Source organism: Manis javanica, chromosome 5, assembly GCF_040802235.1.
Source record: "Manis javanica isolate MJ-LG chromosome 5, MJ_LKY, whole genome shotgun sequence".
Lineage (NCBI taxonomy): Eukaryota > Metazoa > Chordata > Mammalia > Pholidota > Manidae > Manis > Manis javanica.
Genome location: NC_133160.1, coordinates 61118342 through 61143685, shown reverse-complemented (window position 1 = coordinate 61143685; position 25344 = coordinate 61118342).

Here is a 25344-nt window from a genome sequence, read left to right as displayed (position 1 = left end):
CCTTCACGGCTGCGGCGGACCCTCAGGCCTCTCCTCCAACAGCCATAAATCACTGCCTCAAGCCTTTATGGCTGCGGCAGACGCTCACGCCCCTCCTCCGACAGTCATAAATGCATTCACCGTCCCTTCCATCAGTGCTGAAAGATTTTAAGCAAAATTTCCCCGGGGTGGGCTACTCTTCCCCGAGCTATCGCAGTGCCATTGACCGTGATCGTCCGGCAAGGCCCTGACGCTCGGGGATGAGGAGGGAACTCTCCCCACCTCAGGCCTTCATGGCTGCGGCGGAACCTCAGGCCCCTTGTCCGGCAGCCATAAATCCCTGCCTCAGGACTTCACGGCTGAGGCAGAATCTCAGGCCCCCCCTCCAACAGCCGTAAACAAGGTGACTCCTTTGCAGATGAGAACGCTCCCTTTCCCTGCCCCCTCCTCCTTCTGTTCCGTCCTCCGAAATCTGTTCTGTCTGCTGAAAACGCCTAGCGCTAGGTACCTCGTGACTCCAGCACTCTGCCTTCTTAGGGAAGTCTGGGTGAGGACCCACACTTCCCAAGAAATTCCGACTCGTATACGAGTTTCCGCAGACCACCAAGGATCATCAGGGACGCCCTTTGTCTCCTTGCCGTCTGCCTCCGGTCCGAGGATCTCCGTTCGTCTTGCCCTGTTTGTCTCCTTCTCTGTCCTTTAGCCATGGGAGCCTCCTCATCCCTCCCTGAAAGTTCACCTCTTGAATGCCTGCTTAAGCATCTGGCTACCCCCTCCCTGACGCCTGATATAAAACCAAAACTTCTCCATAAATATTGCTCCCAAGATTGGCCGACATACCCCCTAGACAATAACAACCAATGGCCTGCAGGGGGAACTCTTGATCCTAACATCACTCGCGATCTTTTTAACTACTGCCAGTGCCTGAAAAAATGGAAGGAGATTCCCTATATCGAAGCTTTCTGCATCCTCCTCCCCCCGCCCCCTCCCAAGTTCTCCTAGCCTGCAAGCCGCCGCCCCCGCAGAAGCCTCCCGTTCACTCCCTTCCCCTTCTTCTCCTACAACAGCCCTTCTCCCTTCCTTCCCCCCATCTCCTCCCCCATCTCACCTCCTCCGCCTTTGTCCCCGCAGATTAAGCCTGAGCCTTTCAGCCCCCCCTTTAACTAGGTCCCAAGGGCCTCCTCTGTCTTTGCCCTCATCACCTGTTTCTCCCCTGTTAGGGACTGCCTTTGTCTTCTCACATGTTTGTAGAGAGAATGGGAAAGCACCTACCCCCATGTCTGAACGCAGCATGGGAAAGCACAAGCTAAACAAAAACTGGTGCAGTCCTTAGAAGTTATCTGTCCACAAAAACATATCTTGCCAAGACTCCTCACTCTGAAAATAGGGAGACCTTGAAGATGTGTAGAAACACCGCCCTGCTTCTAAATATGCCCTTCCCCCACTTGCCGATGTAGCAGGAATAGAGAACAACGCATTTCATAAGCAATTAACTAGAGCCCTGCTGTAGATCAGTTAGTAGAGCATGAGACTCTTAACCTCAGAGTCATGAGTTCAAGCCCAACTAAAGCAGCAGAGCCAAGCAGCTGGGCTGCAGGCTGGCAACACATGGGTCTGATTCTATCTTTATTTTCTTTGCCCCCCTTCTGCACTTCAGGACCTGCTCGACTAGGCACAGCTAGACTGCGTCACTCCCCCACAGACTGAACCAGAACCCTTCAGTCCCCCTCAGACTTGGTCCCGAGAGCCTGCCAAAATTATCGCCCCCCTCCTAGAGGTAGCAGGATCCAAAGGCATTTAAGAGATTTAGCCCAACTAGAGAAATGCCTAAGTTCCTTTTCCACTGATCCCACGACATACATCAGGGAGTTTCAATGGACCCTCCAGTCTTACAGCCTCACACATCATGACATTTTCATGCTCCTGGCCAATACTCTCCTCCCTGAAGAGCGTAGACGAGTTTGGGACTTCACCCAAACGCACGCTACTGAAACCCACAGGACTGACCCCACCTATCCCCCTGACCCCACTGCTGTCCCCGAACAAGACCCACACTGAGATTATAACACTGCCATAATTCTCTGCTCTCGAGATATTTTTGCCTCCTGCTTAATAGCAGGTCTGAAAAAGGCAGCTCGTAAAGTAGTCAATTATCAAAAGCTCTAAGACATAATTCAAAAGAGAGACGAAACCCCCTCCGAGTTCTTAGACTCACTCAAGCCCTATTACAGTATACCAGCCTGGACCCAGAAACACCTGAAGGAAGACATGTCCTTATGACATACTTCCTAGCTCAAGGCTACCCCAACATTAAAGCTAAACTCAAAAAATTAGAACAGGGCCCCACTACCCCACAGACTGAGATCCTAACAGTGGCCTTTAAAGTCTTCCATAACCGGGAGGAGGAGAAAGAACGCCATAAACAAAAAGCTGATCAGGCCAATTTCCAGATGTTGGCCCAGCTGATAAAACCACAACCTGGGCGCCCCTCTACAGACAAGCCCCCCCCAGAAGATTGTTTCAAGTGTGGAAAAGAGGGACATTGGTCAAGGGTGTGCCCCTCCCCCAGATCTCCTACCACCCCATGCCCCAGATGCCACAAGAAGGGCCACTGGGGGTCTGATTGCCCAACCACCCGAAGGGGAGACTGGACGAACAACCCCCATCCTAAGCCCGCCATAGTGGAGCTGGCAGAAAAAGATTGACGGGGCCTGGGGGCTTCTCGCCCGACCATTTCCATCACCAAACAGGAGCCCTGGGTTAATTTAACAGTAGACGGTCTCCCCATCTCCTTCCTCCTAGATACAGGAGCCACCTTGTCTTGCGAGAATACCGGAGCCCTACCATGCCTATCATTACTCCTATAGTCAGGGTAAGAGGTAAACAGATTTTCCCATTAACCCCCCCCCTTTATGCACAATCCAAGACAATCCCATACCTTTCTCCCACTCCTTCCTAGTTATGCCCCAGTGTCCCATCCCTTTACTAAGATGAGACATCCTTTCCCTCCTCCACGTTTCCATAACTATATCCACTCCCACAGCCCCCAGTACTCCCTTTCTGATTGCCCTCATAGCCAACAACCCCCCTCTACCAAATGAAAGCTCCGGTTCTGCCCTCATACACCCTGTAAATCGCTAAGTTTAGGACATTACAAGCCCCTCCATGGCCCTATGTCCCCCTGCCTCTATCAAATTACGTGACCCCTCTCAGTATATCTGTCAGGCCCAATACCCCCTAACCACTTCAGCCCTCATAGGCCTCCAACCCATCATTCAAGATCTCTTAAACAAAAATTACCTCAGACCCACTCACTCCCCATTTAATACCCCCATATTAGCTGTTAAAAAAACCAACAGATCTTTCCGCCTTGTCCAAGACCTTCGCCTCATCAACATAGCCGTTCTCCCTATCTATCCCTTAGTTCCAAATCCATGCAGCCTTTTATCGCAGATCCCTGCCTCAGCTTCCCACTTCTCAGTCCTAGATCTCAAGGACCCATTTTTCTATCCCTCTAAGCCCCTGCTCCCAAAATTTTTTCATCTTCACCTGGACGGACCCATACACAAGACATTCTGAACAACTCACTTGGACAGTTTTGCCACAAAGCTTCTGAGATAGTCCCCATATTTTTAGACAGGTCCTAGCTCAGGACCTCAAACAGTTTCATCATAATCACTCCAAGTCCACCTTATAATACATAGACAATCTTCTACTCTGAAGTCTCTCGTGGGAACAGTCTCAACTTGACACTGCCTCCCTACTTAACCTTCTAGCTTCCAGAAGTTACCGAGTATCCCCTGTCAAACCTCAAATCTCTTCCCCTCCTGTCACTTACCTCAGATTCCTTCTATCTCAACAAAGAAAGTCCATTACCTTAGACAGAACACGGCTCCTCTCTGACCTGCCCGTTCCCAAAACCAAGACAGAAATCCTTTCCTTTCTAAGCCTAGCTAGATATTTTAGAGCATAGATCCCTAACTTCTCCCTGCTCCCTGTTGGCAAGACCCCTATACGACCTCAGCAAGAGCCCCCCTAAAAAACCATTATCCTCCTCACCCCGACACTCCTTCATTAAGCTCCGTCAAGCCCTTGTAGAAGCCCCAGCTCTCCATCTTCCTGATTTGTCGAAGCCTTTCTTATTATATATTCATGAGAGGTCCAGTCAAGCTCTAGGAGTCCTAGGCCAATATTATGGCCCATCCTTTGCCCCAGTAGCTTATCTCTCCAAGCAATTAGACCCCACAGTTCAGGTATGGGCCCCCTGCCTACGGGCATTAGCCGCTAGACAGCTCTTGCAGAAGGCAGCTCATAGACTGACATTCAGGGCGCCCCTTACCATTCTGTCCCCACATCCCCTAAAAGATCTCTTAACCTACAAAAGTTTACAGACTATCCCTCCTTCCAGACTCCTGACCTTACTGTCCTCTTTCCTCCAAAATCCCGTTCACCCCCTTTGCCATCCATACCCGAATCATGACTTTTTCCTCTTTTACTGCTCTCTTGCTTTTTTCCTCATTCCTATTGTCTTCCCCACCATCCCAGCCTCCTTTGTATGGCGATTCAAAGTCAGACAGACTTACACACAGCATCAAACAAAAGTTACTGCCCTCATTGCCACACCAGACTGCCCTCTGAAAAGCTGCTCTGAGCCTTTATACCTCCACTTTCCTCCCTCCACCGAAGTGTTCACTAGCAACTACCCTTATTCTCCCTACCTCTGCTTCCTCTATGACCAAAAACAAGCCTATTGCAGGTGATGGCCAGACACCTATTGGGGATGTCCCTACTAGTCTTGTGCCATTCACTATATGAGTAACTTCCAGTACCCACAGTATTACTCCTCCAACCGTTTCATGAAATATCCCAATGGCTCATTCTCCTTATCAATCCCAGATCCCTGGGACTCTCGATGGGCTGCCAGAGTCACAGCCTCAGTTTACTACGGGGGGTCCTCGACCCCCCACAGTACCCTTCATATCTCTCAAAAGTATGTTCCCTCATTCCCAGATCTCTCAAGTTGCATCAGATATCAGACATTCCGATAAAGTCATTATCCAAACTCTTGAGAGCACCTCTTCATCTTCTTATCCCCACCCCTCTTCCCATTTCTCCTACTCTTCATTACAGCTCATTCAGGACACCACCATCTTTCTCAACCACACCCTTAACACAGCCAATTGTTTCTTGTGTGCATCACTACAGCGCCCACTGCTGGCCGCTGTGCCCCTTAATATTTCCAACTACTCCTTCCATGCAGAAAGACAACCCCTCTGCCTCCTGGCAGACATACCCCTATGGGAACCAGAATGCGCAGATAATCTCACCATCCACCATTGTGTATGCCCAACTCCACCCCCCTCCAGTGCACTTCACTGCCTCTCTATCTACACCCCTACCTCCGGCTCTAAGACTTTTACGCAACTGGGACACTTCTTTTAGTGTAATGGCAGTCTTTTCAACTCACTGCCTCTCAACTCCGATATACCTTGCATTCTCGTCACCCTAATCCCACAGTTAACACTTTACAGCATGGCAGAATTCCTTGAGCTCCAACCTCCCTTGCCCTCGCGCACAAAAAGAGCTGCTTTCCTTCCCATCATGGTCAGTAGCTCTTTGATCACCTCAGCCATTAGGGCAGGGTTTTCGGGAGAAGCCTTGGGTTACTCTCTATAGGCAGTTAGAGATCTCAACGCCAAACTTGAGGGAGCCCTGACATCCACTGCCGATTCTCTAGCCTCTCTCCAAAGACAGGTCACTTCGCTAGCTAAAGTCACCCTTCAAAACCAGCGTGCCCTAGATCTGCTTACAGCCGAGAAGGGTGGCACCTGCATCTTCCTCCAGGAAGAGTGCTGCTATTACATCAATGAATCCTGCATTGTAGAAACTGACATTACCAAACTCACTGACCTTGCCTCCAGTCTCCACTCTGCTTGTAGAAACTGACATTACCAAACTCACTGACCTTGCCTCTAGTCTCCACTCTGCTTCCAATTCCAACCCCTTCTCGTCAATACTAACAAACACCCTCCTCACCCAGCTCTGGCCCATCGCAGGCCCCATAATAATCATTCTTCTCACCTGTCTCTTCTTACCCTGTATAATAAAGTTCATCAAATCCCAAGTCGGAAAAATCTCTAATCAAGCTTTCAACCAGTTTTTATTCAGGAACTACCAGCTTCTGGCCACAGAAGATCCCTCACCCTCATGTGACCTCCTCACCACATGCTGTGATGGACCTCTCTCTCCACTGGAAACTGTTCCTGGAAACAATGGCCGCAGACTCCTGGCTCCTGACACCCATATCCTCTTAGCGCCATTAGAATCAACAGGTCCTCGACCTATAGTTACAAAGAAACTTCATTGATTTCCAACCTGAAGAAGTCCACATCTACTTATCCTTACTGTGGGTAATCCTATCAACCCTTTCCTCCCAATCCTCAAACCCTCACTCCCTTCTATGCCCCTGTTCAGCAAGAAGCAGTCAGAGAGAAAGCAACGTCCACAAACCCATAGAGGAGAAAGGGGGGAATGAAGGGTCCCCACCAGTAAGATGGCAAACTTCCGGCTTCTCTTCGGAGTCCTCAGTTCCCGCCACGCCACCTGAAGCCCAATCACCTCTCGCTCCCCTCCCAATCCCAGCACCTAGCCAACAGCCACCAGCCCCGTAGAAGTGACACTTCAATCAATTCATGTCCCTTCCTATATAACCCAGCACCTTTCCCTAATAAAGCGGAACTCTCTGGTGAATTGCTGCTATGTGTCGCTCCTTTCCTTTCAAAATACATATGACTATCTTGAGTAAGGAATTCTAATCTCTAAAAATTTAATGTATAAAATAATTTAACAATATGGGGTAGAATTTTTTTTATTTTAAAATACATAAGTTTAAACTATCTTGATGTTGAACTACTGTGGATATATTTCATCAGTTATTAACATTCCCCTTTCAGGTTAATATCAAGTCATCAAAAATTTGGAGTACTTTTGACCCTTTTCCCAATGTGTAAATTAGTAATATAATGGCAATATTCAGACAGGCAAATACAGACTAAGCTCCCTTTGATGAAAACAACATGAAGTAAGGCTTCCCTACTGAGAATCATCCTAGTTTGTGAAATTGTAATTTGAATGGCTGTATCTGCAAAGGATATTAAAAGAAGAAAATGTGGAAAACATCTGAAGCACCTTTATGTATAGTCATTTTATATTCATTTTCTGTTATACAATTGATATATATGTAAAGGATAGAGAATTCCAACAAATTATAAAATAAAAATAATTATTTTTTCCTTAATACTCTGGCTTTGGATGGATTTTGGTTTGCTTGCCAACTTTAATTTTAAAAGTGAAAGGTAGTATTTTGCATGAAAATAAAATGATGATTTCAAAAAGTAAAGAATTAGTTTTTCATTTGAAAGACTAATTGCTTTATACAAGGGTATATAGTACCGAATGTAAATATTCATAGACAATAAATATCAATCTAACATTCTCAGTTTTTATTTTCTGCTATTATTTAATACTTCCCTATCTCTCTTTCATTTTCCTCTCTCTTTTTCATCTTCAGCCTAAATTGAACTCTTTTCCAAACTCCCATGGATATACTGAGTATAGCATTTTCCAAAAAACTTAAATATGTTTTAGCTCATATACCAATATTAAATATTCATTTCATTTTTCTTCAGGCAACTTGATGTTTTCTGTATGCTAGAGATATTGGAACCAATAGAAGTAATAGCTCATTGAAATTCATATTTGTAAATAACTCCACAAAACCTTTACTTTTAAAAAGTAATTATATTGTACATTTATCTAAGGAATTCTATATGTGTTATATGGCTGATATGTCATCCATACCATACAAAGTAAATACTTTTAAAACAGGATAAATTGTCTAAATATTATATCACTTGAGAGTTTTTAGAGCGACTGTTAAAAATCTGAGAATAAGACATGAATATATATGTATATATTTATTTATTTACAGTGATCATAGGTCAGTTCTGGTCATTGTCTTTATTACAGAATTGTTATTTCATCTTCCTTAACCCTCATCAATTTGTTATAGAAAGCAGCTTGGTTAATAAGAATCACTTGCAGTAAATAGAAATAATTTCCTTGGTTTAGCTGGAAATTAAATAGATTTCTAACAATAGATTTGTGGAATGAAGTAATCTGCTGAGTAACATTATAGATAGAGTTCAGAATAGATGTAGATTAAACAGCAAGTAAAAGAGTTTATTTCTTCAACACTTTGGTGCCTATTATGCTAATTAGTTCATCTGTCTAAAATGAGTCCACATGGACATTTTTATGTAAATCTTTTCTTAATTTCCATATTGTGTGTCAATCTCCTCACAAGTCCAGATAGAAGTTAATTTAGAAGTTGCTTAAAAAGAAATGGTTTTAAACTTTGAGTTTCAAAAGGCAAGCCTGCACTTCTGAAATTATAACTATATATAAGATATATATTTATTTAAATTGAATTTTCATTAACATTTATGAAATTCACATGAATTTGAGATACATTCACACTGATTATGTTTTTCCTACTTTGCTTTGCCACAATAAAGTAGGTTCACCATCTTGTAGGTAAGATATATGACACCAAAGGAAAAATAGTGTTAATATAAGAAAATTATTATATTTAGGCAAGTGTGCATTCCTATACATTGTTAGGGTTCAAACTTACAGAAAATATGAATGTTTTCCTAAATGTATTATAAATGACATATGTAGAATAAAGGTTCAGTTGCACTGAATTGGCCAAAAAAATTCCAAATTAACCTTTTTTTTTTTTTACTATTTTTTACTACTAAATGTTTATAACTCATGTAGAGAATTCCAATGTGCATGTATATTTGCCACTTGAGAATGGTCAATAACAAGAGTAATTTTAGAGAAAATTCAAAGAGGTGAAAGAGTATACAATTCATTCTTGTTATTTGTGAATTCACCTACACACTATAATTTATGTATAACTCCATAATCAATGCTTGTGGCACTTCCTGTGGTCATTTTCAGACATGGTCAGAGCAGCTAAAAACGAAGCCTTCTGATGTACACATTTCCAGTTGTACTGAACAAGGCAATACTTGGCTTTCTTGTATCCATTCTCATACTGTAAACAAGTGTTCTTAGCACAGTCTATTTAGTGACATCTTTTCTTTTCACTGTTGTGATTTTTTTTGTTGGTGGTGTAGAAATGCTGTTTAGTATTCCTAGGCACAAAAATGATTTGATGTGTTTTACAGAGAAAATTTATGTGTCAGATAAACTTCATTCAGGCATAAGTAATAGTGGTTATGACCATGAGTTCAATGATAATAGAACCAATGATATGGTACACAAAGAGAAAGGAAGAGGAAACTCCCTAAACTGTACCCAAGATTGCTTGGAAAAGTGCTAAAGTAACATATACAGTGCATGATGAAGCTATGGAAAAGATGGTTGTAAGATAAATTCTAGCCAAAATAAGCAGGCGACAAGAGGCAACAAAGAGCCAGGCAGTTTATTTGAGCACAATTCCCGGGCAAGGTTCACTAGTCTGAAACACAGGCTGAGGAAGTTGCACCCAGGAGGGGAGGTGGGGAGTTTTTAAGAGAACAGGGAAGGGAGGGGGAAGTGGGCTGGGCTAGGGATATGTGGGGAATTTTTATTGGCTCAGGTTTGGGTGATGGACAGCCAGAGGTCTCCTCCTTCTGGATGGAAGGGGTCTGCATCCAGGGTTTGTTGGGACATCACGGGACTGGAATCCCAGAAGAGCTGTCCATTCTTTCCTTATATGGCACAGAGCTATTTGGTGCTGTCTTTGTTCTGTTTGCACTGTCTTCGCTTTCCTCCCTCTGGTACCTCCAGCCTTACAATGGTAAAGTCATTACATTTATGGATTCTTGACATGATGACTGGTTTAAAAAAAAGGCAAAGTGGACAGCATTATGTAAGGCTGAAATCTATAAAAATTTTCAATCATTTTACTCAGGATTAGGAAAATATTAAACCCTTCTTAGCTAGTGCTGACTGGCTTATATGTTTCAAAAGGCAATACAGTGTGAAAAATGTTAAGCCCACAGGTTAAGCAGGTTCTGCAGGTCAGGAGATCATGGAGAAATTTTTAAAATATCTGCTAAATGTTGGCAGGGAAAAGGTTATATGGAAGAGGAGGTTTTCAATCTGATGAGACTGGCTTGTTTTATATGAACAGAATGAACCTATAGAATGCAAATAGAAAATCAGTTTACAAAAACGTTGTAACCAGAGGCTCACAGAACCTAATCTTCTATTTTTCCTATACATAGCAGTTTACTTGCAAATTCAGTGTCTGTGGCAACATTATGAAATAACCCAGTGCAAATAATGAATGACTATAGCCATAAAGAAAGTATAGAAATATGCATACCTTAAAACCAATAAAGTATGAGGAACATCATTCCATCTGAAGATTATTGGGAAAAATACATATTACAAAATAGAAGTTGATCTAAATTCAACTATTTGAGAATCAAAACTAAGAAGGGTTCAGCCTTCAATTTTAAAAGCATGTATTCTCAAAGTTGATTAAAATGCAAAAGATGAACAATGTGAATAGAGAAAGATCAAATTATATTATGTTATAGATATTACATTATGATGTATAGATTATTGTATAATTATATTAGATAGATGAACAGGAAAATACCAGCTAAATAAGGCTGTTTAAGTCAAAACATACTGGATATAGAAAAGATGGGCAATACATTATAATGATACATCTCACTTATTATAACTATAAAATAATTGAAAGCTTGTTTATACCTAATAACATAAATTCAATTCATGTTAAACAAACCTAAATTACATTAAATGAAAAATTAACACTTAAACTACATACAGATAAGTTTTCTGCTTAAAATTTAAATATCTGGAAAAGGCCCCACTCTCACCGTAGTAACAATTAGATGACAAAAACTTTACAAGCATAAAGTTTCCTGAGTTCATAAGAAATCTAAGGTTGCGGATAACCAACTAACTTGAAATCTGAGAAACTACAGGTGCCTCAAGCAGAGAGAAGGCATGAGTACTGGCAGCAAAAGTAAGGCCAGACTAGTGAACCATGCCCGGGAATTTATATATATATATATATATAAATATAAATCCCTAGAGCTAGAGGCCTAGTGTGGGCTAATATGAGTAGACAGGGTACCTGAGAGCCACAGACACAAGGAAATTCATTCCCACTGGCAGAATTTTATTATGGACCTCACATAGTATTAAAACAAAAATAAAAACTGAGGATAAAGTGGGAGACCAGAGAAGATTCTTTAAGTAGTGCAGGCCTGGAGCAGGGGACAGGTGGGGGAACATTTCCAATGTAATCAATACATATCATTGTGATTCTAGGGAGAGGAAACACAATGATAAAGTCTGAGTCTTTTCCTCAAATTATAATGGAAATAAAAACACAGTTTGAAGAATTTCTGAAAACAATAAAGATCAATATCATTATACACATACACTCAGCGGAAAGAGAAAATATTGAAGTCAGATATACAGTGAAATTACATATAGAGAAAAATAAAAATAAGATGCATCTGTGAATCAACCAAATAAAAATCTGATTTGCATTTATTCTAATATTCAAAGACCAGAAATAAATAAAATGTATAATGCATGTGAGAAGATAGTAAATAAACTATATGGAAAAAATAGAAAGAAAGAACTTGCAAATGCAGGTTATGATAAAATTCAAGGTGTGTTTAGGTATGAATTCATTTTTATGCATGTTTGTGATTTCTCCTGAATCTGAGAATTGATATCACCACTTAGGTCCATAGGTTGTCAGTTATTCTCACTTACCAAAATATGAGGCTCTAATATACAATAGTCATTTTCACTCTGTCTCCTCTATCACTTAATTCTTCATCCATACTCTGCATTGTTACTTCTCTCTCTTAACATTACAGTTAATTTCATCAGATTTTAAATTCAGTACATTTACTCTAATTTCATCTGCCTTTAATATATTATTAATGAGTTAGAGGTCTATTTTCGTTTGAGTTAAAATTTCAACCACTCTTTAAAATTTGCATTTAGATTAAACCTGCTTTTTTTACAGTTTAATTCTAATATCTGGGGTCTTGGTATATCTTTTTTTTGTTTTCTATTTTTCCCTATGGTGTCGTTCCATGTAGCTTGTTTCTATGCTCTGTTAAATATTATTTTATTATCAATTAGATCATGAAAATATGTCTACGTAAATAATTTTAGGTCAAAGTGGAAAATGGGTTCCTAAATAAGAAAAGATAAATTTGCCTCTACCAAGGAGAATTAAACATGGTGGCATGAGAGGTGAGACAAGGCCTCCTCCTAAAACTGCATATAAAATGAAAGGATAATTAATACAACTAATTCAGAAAGAGCAATAGGAAAGAGGGCTGCACCAGACTGCATACACCTGGAGAAAAGAACAGACCTCATGGAACAGGGTAATGTACCAAAGCCATGGCCAGTGGGACTCAAGTCCTTTCCCCACCCCAGCTCACCAGCAGGAGGAAGAAAAATGGAATGGGGATGGAGTGGAGGTCTGGGACTGCTGAACACCTAGCTCTGGCAATCTTCTCTGGGAGCACAAACCTGCATTTCAGGGTGCTCTCATGATGAGGTGGTTGGAAAGCTAAGACAGGCAGAATACCTGGAGAGACTGAGACTCCAGCCACTTTTGTAAATCAGGGATACATATCAATCTGCAATGGGACAAAAGAAAGGCGTGCAGTCTGAGAGACTTCCTAAAAGAAAGAGAGTTGCTAAATGGGCAAGGATTGAACAGAGCTTACTTCTCAGGAGAAAGGACAGGTAGGCAAAATTGTCCAGGTACACTCTGCAAAGCAGGTTGGGAACTTACATGATCTTCAGGTGCTCCAGCCCCCTGGCTGACTATGCAGCTTCAATAAAACACTTCATGATATGCAGCCTACTGCACCTTCCTCCAGGCCAGTGCCACCTGGGTCACAAACCAGCAATCTGTAACCTGGTGTTAGGCCAACCAGAGGGAAGCCCCACCTACAGAAGCTACAAACACAAAGCATAGAGACTTATACCTACATGCTCGGCCCACTGGTTCTGGCAGTGGAGACAGGTATAGTAGCCAGGAAGCAGGAAGCAGCACTTTTTCCCCCGAGGAACCAACACCACTTCCCTGTGACAACAGACATCACTCCAGGGGCTGAGCAGCTCCAGAGAGCAGAGCTTCTGGGCACTACAGGGCACCATGTACAAATATGAAACATCAAAGGAACCTGGTTCAGAGCAAAATTAGGAATGCACCAGAAAAAGATTAATATAAAATCGACCTCATGAATCTTCCTGAAAGAGATTTCAAAATAAAAATAATTAACATGCTCATGGAGGTGTAGAAAAATATTCAAGAATTCAGGAATGAATTCTGGTTGGATATCCAATCATTATGGAACACAGTATCAGAAATGGAACATACAATGAAAGGTTTTAAAAGCAGATTAGATAAGGTGGAGGAGATGATAAATGAAATAGAAATTAGAGAAGAAGAATACAAAGAAGCTGAGGCACAGAGAGAAAAAAGGATCTCTAAGAAGGGAAGAATATTGAGAGAACTGTGTGTCTAATCCAAACAGAACAATATTTGTGTTATAGGGCTACCATAAGAAGAGAGAGAAAAAGGGATAAAAAGTATCTTTGAGCAGGTACCTGCTGAAAACTTCCCCAAACTGGGGAAGGAGTTGGTCTCTCAGGACATGGAAGTCCACAGATCTCCCAACACAACTGACCCAAGGAAAATAACACCAAGACATATAATAATTACAATGGCAAAGATCAAGGATAAGGATAGACTATTAAAAGCAGCCAGAGAGAGAAAGATCACCTTCAAAGGAAAACCCATTAGGCTACCATCAGATTTCTTAGCAGAAATCTTACACACCAGAAGGAAGTGGAATGATATATTTAATGCAATGAAGCAGAAGGGCCTTGAACCAAGAATACTTTATCCAGTAAGATTACCATTTAAATTTCAAGGAGGGATTAAACAATTTCTAAATAAGCAAAAACTGAGAGAATTTACCTCCCATAAACCATCCCTACAATGTATTTTGGAAGGACTGCTATACAGAGAAGTGTTCCTAAGGTTTAACAGCTGTCACCAGAGGTAATAAAGCCACAGTAAAGAATGTAGAACAGTTAATTAGTAAGCAAATGCAAAACTAAATCAACTAATCCCAAAGTCAGTCAAGGGATAGACAAAGAGCACAGAATATGATAGCTCTATATAAAGAATGGAGGAGGAAGAAAAAGGAGGAGAAAAAAAGAACCTTTGGATAGTGTTTGTAATAGCATACTAAGTGAAGTAAGTTAGACTCTTAGATAGTAAGGAAGTTACCCTTGAACCTTTGGTAACCACAAATATAAAGCCTGCAATGGCAATATGTACATACCTATCAATAATCACCCTAAATGTAAATGATCTAAATGCACCAATCAGAAGACATCCAGTCACTGAATGGATTAAAAAAACAAGATCCTTCTGCTCCCATCCAAAAGACAAACAACAACAAATGTTGGCAAGGTTGTGGAGAAAGGGGAACCCTCCTACACTGCTGGTGGGAATGTAAATTAGTTCAACCATTATGGAAAGCAGTATGGAGGTTCCTCAAAATGCTCAAAATAGAAATACCATTTGACCCGGGAATTCCACTTCTAGGAATTTATCCTAAGAATGCAGCACTCCAGTTTGAAAAAGACAGATGCACCCCTATGTTTATCGCTGCACTATTTACAATAGCCAAGATATGGAAGCAACCTAAATGTCCATCAGTAGATGATTGGATAAAGAAGATGTGGTACATATACACAATGGAATATTATGCAGCCCTAAGAAAAAAACAAATCCTACCATTCACAACAACATGGATACAGCTAGAGGGTATTATGCTCAGTGAAATAAGCCAGGTGGAGAAAGACAAATACCAAATTATATCACTCATATGTGAAGTATAAGAACAAAAGACAACTGAAGAAACAAAACAGCAGCAGAAGCACAGAACCCAAGAATGGACTAATAGTTACCAAAGGTAAAGGGACTGGGGAGGACGGGTGGGAAGGGAGGGATAAGGGCAGGAAGAAAAGAAAGGGGGCATTACAATTAGCATGTATAGTGTAGGGGGGCACGGGGAGGGCTGTGCAACACAGAGAAGACAAGTAGTGACTACAGCATCTTACTATGTTGAAGGACAGTGACTGTGAACTTGGTGACAAGTAGTGTTTTTATTTTTTACAGCATCTTACTATGTTGATGGACAGTGACTGTGAATGGGGATGTGGGGGGACTTAGTGAAGGGGGGAGCCTAGTAAACATAATGTCCTTTATGTAATTGTAGATTAATGATACCAAAATAAAATAATAAAAAAAATAAAAAAATTAAATTGAATTAAAAAAAAAACAAGATCCATCTATATTCTGCCTCCAAGAGACTCACTTTATACCCAAAGACATACACAGACTAAAAGTGAAGGGATTGAAAAAGATATTTCATACAACTAATTGAGAGAAACAAGCAGGAGTTGGCGGTATTTGCATCAGACAAAACAGACTTCAAAAGAAAGAAAGTAACAAGAGACAATCCCTAGCCAGACTTATCAAGGAAAAAAGAGAGTCTACACACATAAACAAAATGAGAAATGAGAAAGGAAAAATCTCTATGGACACCACAGAAATATAAAAAATTATGAGAGAACACTGTGAAAAATTATATACTAACAAACTGGATAACCTAGAATAAATGGATGACTTTCTAAAAAAATACAACCTTCCAAGGATTACCCAGAAAGAAACAGAAAATCTGAATAGATCAATTACCAGGAAGAAAATGAATTGGTAATCAAAAACTACCTAAGAACAAAACCCCTAGAACAGATGGTTTCACTGCTGAATTTTATCAGACATTTAGTGAAGACTTAATACCCAACCTCCTTAAAATTTTCCAAAGAGTAGAAGAAAAGGGAATACTTCCAAACTCACTCTATGAGGCACATCACCCTAATACCAAAACCAGTCAAAGACACCACAAAAAAAGAAAATTACAGACCAATATCCCTGATGAACATAGATGCAAAAATACTCAACAAAATATTAGCAAAACAAATTCAAAAATACATCAAAAAGATCATCTATCATGATCAAGTGGGATTCATCCCAGGGATGCAAGGATGGTACAACATTCGAAAATCCATCAACATCATCCACCACATCAACAAAAAGAAGGACAAAAACCGCATGATCAACATCCATTCATGATAAAAACTCTCAACAAAGTGGGTATAGAGGACAAGAACCTCAATATAATAAAGGCCATATATGACAAACCCACAGCCAACATCATATGTAACAGTGAGAAGCTGAAAGTCTTTCCTTTAAGATTAGGAACAAGACAAGGATGCCCACTCTCTCCACTTTTATATGACATAGTTCTGGAAGTCCTCATCACAGCAATTAGACAACACAGAGAAATAAAGGGCATCCAGATTGGTAAGGAAGAAGTCAAACTGTTTACAGATGATATGATATTGTACATAAAAACCCCTAAAGAATCCACCCCAAAACTACTAGATCTAATATCTGAATTCAGCAAAGTTTCATGATACAAAATTAATACAATGTTGCATTGTTATACACTAATTATGAACTAGCAGAAAGAGAGATCCAAAAAATAATTCTATTCATAACTGCATCAATTAGAATAAAATGCCTAGGAATAAACCTACCAAGTAAATGAAATATCTACAGTTTGAAAACTATAAGACATTCATGAGAGAAGTTAAAGAAGATACCAATAAATGGAAACACATTCCACGATCATGGATAGGAAGAATTAATATTTTTTAAATGGCCATCCTGTCTAAAGCAATCCACAGATTCAATGCAATTCCTATCAAAATACCAACAGCATTCTCCAATGAACTAGAGAAAATCATTCTAAATTCATATGGAACCACAAAAGACTCTGAATAGCCAAAGCAATCCTGAGAAGGAAAAATAAAACTGGGGGAATTATGGTCCCCGACTTCAAGCTATACTACAAAGCCACAGTAATCAAGACAATTTGGTATTGGCACAAGAAGAGAACAATAGACCAATAGAACAGACTAGATATAAACCAATGCATATATGGTCAATTAATATACAATAAAGGTCCTATGGACATACAGTGGGAAAATGACAGCCTCTTCAACAACTGGTGTTGGCAAAACTGGACAGCTACATGTAAGAGACTGAAACTGGATTATCGTTTTACCCAATACATAAAAGTAAACTCATAATAGATCAAAGACCTGAATGTAAGTCATGAAACCATAAAACTCTTAGAAGACAACATAGGCAAAACTCTCCTGAATGTAAGCATGAGTGACTTCTTCCTGAATGCATCTCCTAGAGAAAGGGAAGCAAAAGCAAAAATGAACTCGTGGGACTACATCAAACTGAAAAGCTTCTGTACGGCAAAGCACACCATCAATAGAACAAAAATGCATCCTACAGTATGGGAGAATATATTTGTAAATGACATATCTGACAAGGGGTTAACAACCAAAATACATAAAGAACTTACATACCTCAACCCCACAAAAGCAAATAACCTGATTAGAAATGGGCAGAGGATAAGAAGAGACAATTCTCCAAAGAAATTAAGATGGCCAACAGACACATGAAAAGATGTTTCACATCACTAATCATCAGGGAAATGCCAATGAAAACCACAAGGAGATATCACCTCACTCCAGTAAGGATGGCCAGCATCGAAAAGTCTAAGAACAACAATTGCTGGCAAGGATGCAGAGAAAGCGGAGCCCTCCTACACTACTGGTAGGAATGTAAGCCCATTGTGGAAAGCAATACGGAGGTTCCTCAAAAAACTAAAAGTAAAAATACCATTTTAAATGGGAATCCCACTGCTAAGAATTTACCCAAAGAATACAACTTCTCAGATTTAAAAATACATATGCACTCCTATGTTTATTGCAGCACTGTTTACAATAGCCAAGAAATGGAAGGAACCGAAGTTTCTATCAGTAGGTGAATGGATAAAGAAGAGGTGGTACATATACACAATGGAATACTATTCAGCCATAAGAAAGAAACAAATCCAACCATTTGCAACAACATGGATGGAGCTAGGGGGTATTATGCTGAGTGAAATAAGTCAAGTGGAGAAAGACAAGTGCCAAATGATTCCCCTCGGTTGTGGAGTGTAACTATGAAGCAAAACTGAAGGAACAAAACAGCAGTAGACTCACAGACTTTAAGAAGGGACTAGCGGTGATGAAAGGGGAGGTATGTGGGAGGGCAGGTGGGGAGGGAGGGAGAAGGGGATTGAGGGGTATTATGTTAATACACATTTTGTGAGGGGTCGTGGGGAAGACAGTGTAGCACAGAGAAGGCAATTAGTGAATCTGTGGTGTCTTACTATACTGATGGGCAGTGACTGCATTGGGGTATGGGGGGGGCTTAATAATATGGGTGAATGTAGTAACCACATTGTTTTTTCATGTGAAACCTTCATAAGATTGTATATCAATAATACCTCAATAAAAAAAAAGTTTGCTTCTGCCAAGTATCTGAGGTTATACCCTGTCTGAGGCCACTTTAAACTACATTTCTGTCTTGATGTTTTTCAGATCATAGAGGTCATGTTTGTGTAAACCCAAAACAGACATTTTCATGGAGGAATACAGTCTCTGAAAATACATAAAAAAATAAAAGTCTATGCAGAAACAAAATTCAATGTAAGCAATTGTGTTTAGCATTTATTTAGGGAAAGGACATACCTAATCCTAGTTTATTCTTATGCAAAGTGTATATATATATATATATGGCTCTTTGCCATCCCTGCTTGACGGGTTTTTCTTCTACACTTTCAACCTGGTTGGTCCTTGAGATTTGTCTCTGGTCCTTGCCCTTAAGGATCCAAGGAATTTGACCTCATCCTATTAGTACCAGTTCTCAAGGTGAATGCTTGATTTTGATACAATTTTTATATTTTTGCCTATTCATTGCAGCATTAAACAAAAATATTTTGTTGTATCTAAATTTTAAAAAAAACATAGTGGTAGGACTGGTTAGAATTTTTAGTCTGCATGACTACAGGGAAAAAAGGGCAAAAAACACTTTGAAAAGAGTAGTTCATTCTTTTGCATTAAGATTTTGTGATGTATTCTACATAAAATGGAGATAAAAAGCTAGCATATGGACTTTAAGGTTACTAGCATAAGGAGCCAGGAAACTTAAATTTCTCTTAGGAGTTAATTTCATTTCTTTCTGAGCTTTAAATGAATGTAGTAATATTTTTCAATGTTTGATATGAAATATTATTGAATGTAACAATGCAGTATTGATCTCAATTATTTAGGATATTTTTCCTCATGCAAATATGGATCCAGTATAGGTCAATATATCCAAAATGAAACAATTTTGTTAAAACTCATTGCATAAATTTTGCATGTTGTAATAAAGTGGTGATATACACAGTATGTGTATATCTTTTTAAATTAGGGATTTTGTTTTCTTTGGGTAAATTCCTAGGTGGAATTACTGGGTCGAATGGCACTTCTATTTTTAGTTTTTTTGAGGAAACTCTATGCTGCTTTAGCTATGGGAACAGTAGTACAGCATGGGAATATATACTAAACACACCAGTGGGGGTGAGGATTTAATAATATGGGTAACTTTTGAACCAGTGTGTTGTATATTTGAAACCAATTAAGATTACATATCAAAGACACTTCAATAAGTAAAAAAAAATTGCATGTTACATTTTCCAATATTGCAAACCCATACAGGCATATGTGGAGACATTGTGGGTTCAGTTCCAAATCACTGGAATAGAGCAAATATTTCAGGAAAGCAAGTCAACTCTTTGGTTTCCCAATGCATATAAAAATTATGTATATATTGTACTGTAGCCTATTAAGTGTACAATAGCATTATCTCTTTAAAAATGTACATACTTTAATTAAAAATATTTTATTGCTAAAAATCATCACCTGAACTTTCAACAAGTTGTAATCTTTTTGCTAGTGGAGGGTTTGGCCTCAGTGTTACTAGCTGCTGACTGATAAAGCTGATGATTGCTGAAGGTTGGGTGGCCATTTCTTAAAATAAGACAAAAATGAAATTTGATGCATTAGTTGACTATTCCTTTTCACAAAGTATTTCTCTGTAAAATAAGATGCACTTTGATAATTTTACCCACAGAACTTCTTTCAAAATTGAATCAGTACTCAAACCCTGCTGCTGCTTTATCAAATAAGTTTATGTAATATTGTAAATCTTTTGTATTATTTCAACAGTCTTCATAGCATGTTTGCCAGGGGTAGTTTCTATTTCACGAAACCACTTTGCCTATCCCTTAGAAGCAACTCCTGGTTATTTAAGTTTTATCATGGGATGGCAGCAATTCAGTCACATGTTCAGGCTCCAGGTCTAATTCTGTTCTCCTGCTATTTCCACCACATATGCACTTACTTCTTACACTGAATCACTGAACCACTCAATACATCCATGAGAGATGGAATCTTCTTCCAAATTCCTGTTAGTGTTGACATTGTGACCATTTCATAAACCACAAATGATTGAAATGGCATCTAGAATGGTGAATCCTTTCTAGAAGGTTTTCAGTTTACTTTGATCAGATTCATCTGAGGAATCAGTGTGTATGGTTCTATGGAAGTTACAGCCTTATGAAATGTAATGCTTAAATAATAAGACTTGAAAGTCAAAATTACTTCTTGATCCATGGACTTCAGACTAGATGTTGTATAAGCAGGCATTAAAAACAACATTAATCTCATGGACATCTTCATCAGACCTTCATCATATTGCTAATGAGCAGTAATATTTTGAAAGAGTTTTTGTTCTGAGCAGTAGGTCTCAAAGGTGGGCTTAACATATTTAATAAGCCATCTCATAAATAGATGTATTGTCATCCAGGCTTTGTATTTCTGTTTATCCAGCACAGGCAGAGTAGATTTAGCATAATTGTTAAGGTCTCCAGGATTTTCTGAATGGTAAATGAGAACTGGTTTAAATTCAAGTCACCAGCTGCACTAGTCCCAAACAACAGACTGTCCTCTAGAGTGTTAAAGCCAGGCATTGACTTCTATTAATGAAAATCATAGATGGCATCTACTTCCAACAGAAAGTTGTTCATCTACATTGAAAATCTGTTGTTCAGTGTAGCCAACTTCATTATTTCAGCTTGGATAACTTGCTGCAGCTTCTACATCAGAATTTGTTGCTTCATCTTGCACTTTTCAGGTATGGAGATAGCTTCTTTCTTTAAACCTCATGAGCCAAGTTTTGCTAGCCTCAAACTCTTCTTCAGCAGCTTCACCTCTCCAGCTTTTATAGAATTGGAAAGAGTTAGGGACTTGCTTTGAGTTAGGCTTTGGATTAAGGAAATGTTGTGGCTGGTTGGATCTTCTACCCAGACCACTAAAACTTTCTCCATGTCAACAATAATGCTATTGTACCTTCTTATCATCCATGCGTTCACTGGAGTAGCAGTTTTCATTTCCTTCAAGAACTTTTCCTTTGCATTCCTCACATGGTTGTTTCATGCAAGAGGCCTCACTTTTAGCCCATTTTGGCATTTAAGGGAACAAGGAGACTTCAAGAGAGAGAGAGATGGGAAATGGCAAGTTAATAGACAATCAGAACACACATCTTTATGGTTAAATTCACCCTCTTATATGGGCACTTTTCTTGGTGTCTCCAGAGTAATGTTGGGGTCCAGGGCTTGCCATTGAGGTCTTGGGATGACATGAAGAGCAAAGAAGATGGCAAGAGTCAGCATGGAGGGTGCTCAAAAGAAGCTACTTTATTCTGCATAAAGCTGTATCTTTTATACTGCTATAGTGCTAATTCATGGTTATGTAAGTATTGAAGATCTGCATGCGTGTGGCCTTCAAGGCTCTTATCTAGCTACTTACTCATGAGTACAATGCCCTGTGTTTTCAAGGTTTCTCAAGGCCAGACATATCTGGAGTGAAGCAGCAGATAGCTGCCCTTACAGAACAGTGGGGAAAGTGTGTATCTGGGAGGAAACTTTGCTACAAGTAGTAACATTAGAGATTACTGAAAATAGAGCACCATAACAAATATAATAATTATGAAAAAATTTGAAACACTAGAAGAATTATCAAGTGACACAGAACACGAAGTGAGCAAATGCTGTTGGAAATGGTACCAATACTCAACTCAGGTTTCCACAAACCTTCAATTTGTAACAAATGCAATATCTACATAGTGCAATAAAGAAAATTGCAATGAAGAGAGGAATGCCTGTATTATCTTAAAGATTCAAAAAATAGCTAAAGAATTCTCATTAATCTTATGAATACCATACATCAAGATATTACTCCAACATTAATATCGATTTCATAATAAGGAGTATGAAGCTTTTATGAGCCTATTTAGGGAAATTTACAGTTTTTTAGGTTGAATGTTATATTCAAAATATACACCAAAAGAGAGTTGTAATAAATTCTCTCTCACTTATTTTTAACATAAAGTGTGTTTTTGATTATTATACATCAAAGGCACTTAAAGTTACTTTCTAAAAGTATGTTTAAGAGTGAACCATTTTTTATTATTCCTCCTCTTACCAAGATAACACAAATAGCTATTATTTATAGTAAAAATGATTACAATGCACACTCCCATTTGTGAGTTGGTACAGTTTTTTCTTACATTGCAAATCTGTCAAATTCAATATGATTCATCACTAAAATATACAAAATTAACAGTTGGTCAGTGATATATATAATCAAATGCAAATTATTCTTACTGAACAAATGTGATTCCCTGTGACAATTTTGGAGTCTCTTCTATTTGCCCCCTATTATCAACAGGGGAAATTTTCTTTCTTTATTTCTCAGTAATCATTTCTGACAAATAGTTGGCAAGCTTAATGGTGAAGAGATGTCCATAGGGTTCTAGGTCAATCTCAGCCCTCAGAAAGAAAACGCATGTGATGTCTATGAATAAATGTCCTCCAACAGAGGAAAAGGACAACATTTTACATAGTGTTTATATTACTTTATTTTTTCAAGCATAATTAGCTAATCTCATGGTACTATTTAACTGTTGTTCCAGGTGTTTGACATGACTCAAATTTTCCCGTCCTACCAAGGAATACAAGTTTTGTGTTATAGTACCTCCATAGACCATCATCTTTGTTTTGAGTTAGTTTTGAGTAGAAAACAAGGAAACAAAGAACCCCAAAACAACAACTAATTCTACACAAAATACTAATGAAAACATCTTATTGAAGATAGCAGCAATACAATGGCTATGATTTAAATGTGTGTGTGTGTTTGTATAATTTTTTCCAAATAGGGAAAGAGAATGAGAAAGCTTAATCATTTGGAAGAAAAAAAATCTAAATAACTTAAATAGTTCCAGTAAATATGATGTACATATATTAAATTTAGTCCATTATGGGAACAAAGCTGACATTTTAAATCTGATGACCCATGTGTAAATTTAAATTTTAAATCCCACTCATTGTTATGAATTTTCCACAAATAATAATTGCACTGAAAACAACTATGATGACAACCCTGCAAGTATATTTTCAGATCCAAGTACAGGGGCTTGTTGTCCACTAAATTTAAGAAGACTATGGACTGTCTATGCTCTAGGTATGGAGCTAATCAGAATAAATAAAAATAGATACATTTTGTGACCTCATGGTCTAGAGCCTGTTACAACAGGGAAGCAGGCTTTTCTTTTACTTCCTTATTATTCACTGTTGCTCTCATCACCAAAATATAATAATTTATCATTTGTCTTTCCACTGATGTACTTTTTTGAGAAGTTGCAACATCATTAAATTTGTAGTATTATTTTATTATGGCATAAGACTTAAGGTTAACATGGGCTTTTTGCTAGCAATAGTGTGCTCTTTTCAAATGTATAATATGCCTTGTACAAATATAAGTAAACATAAAATATTAAAGGTACTTTCACCCAAAATGTATTGGGGATAAAATACTCTCTGTTTGAACTATTAACATAGAATTTATACTGAGGTTAATTTTTAATCATTCATTTAAATGGGACAAAAGCAAAATAAGTATTAATTGATTGAAGTAAAGAAAACTAAATGGAAAGATGAAGTGGTAAAGAACCTAGAGAAAATTGTTCATTTGGCATATAAATTAGTTAATTAGCCTCTCACCTGCCTAGGTAGAAGTTTATAACCCTAATTAAAATAATTATGTAAACTTCCAAGTCTCATTAGGAAAATGTGAGAAAGATAGTCAAATGTATTATTGTTCTTTATGTAAAATGTAATTTTACTTGAACTTAGTTAATAATGTTTCCATAAAGTTGACTTAAACATTTTCATGTATATATGCCTTTAATAGCTGATAATTCTAAGAGCTGTACTTAAAATTAAGATGAAAAACTGATCTAGAGGAAATAAAAGTAAATAAGATGAGAATTTATAAAACTTTAGTATTAATTTCATTGTTCACTCCAAAATGCATGTGGTTATTTTACCATGCCATATCCATAGTTTTATGAGTAGAAATATGGATTTTTTCATTAATTCCTAAACATGTATTATATTTCAAATATTGCAAAAGAGGTAAAATACATGGTTTAATAAAGAAGTTTCAACCTTAAAGCAGATCAGTTCCATGATAGTTTAAAGAATAAAGCATATGCATGGCAACATGAATTAATTTAATAAACATATATGAGATATTTATGTATAAGAAACTATGCTGAGCAGTTAGGGGAACATAAAATAAGTGAGACAAGTTTACTGATTCCAGGGAGTTTATGTATTTGTGAGGTACAGAAAACTAAAGAAATTGTCAAGAAAAATACATAAGTGGTTGCAGATGCCATAAAGTTCTTTATGCATAAAGGCTAAAATAAATTAGAAAATAAAGGGGAGAAAATCTATCTAAATATAACAAATATACAAGTATACATTTATGTAGATAACTTCTCAAGTAAACTTTATGATATCTTAAACATGTTTTACTATTGGATTCTAATGACAAGATATCCTGATTTATTATACAATAAAATTGAGGCTGAGAAAAATCTGCAGCTTGGAATTTTGAAAGGCTTTTCATGAATTATTTGACTGTTTAATACTTTGTTAAACAAAAATGAGTGGATATTAGAGCATTGAAACAGAAATATAAATACTGTGTAAGAAACAGAAAAATAGAGGAAAAAAAGGAAAACATTAAATGCACAGTATACCTGTAGCATAGGATTAGAGAAATGGAATACTAGGAATGAATATATAGTTGAGAGGATAGAAACAAATAATGAGT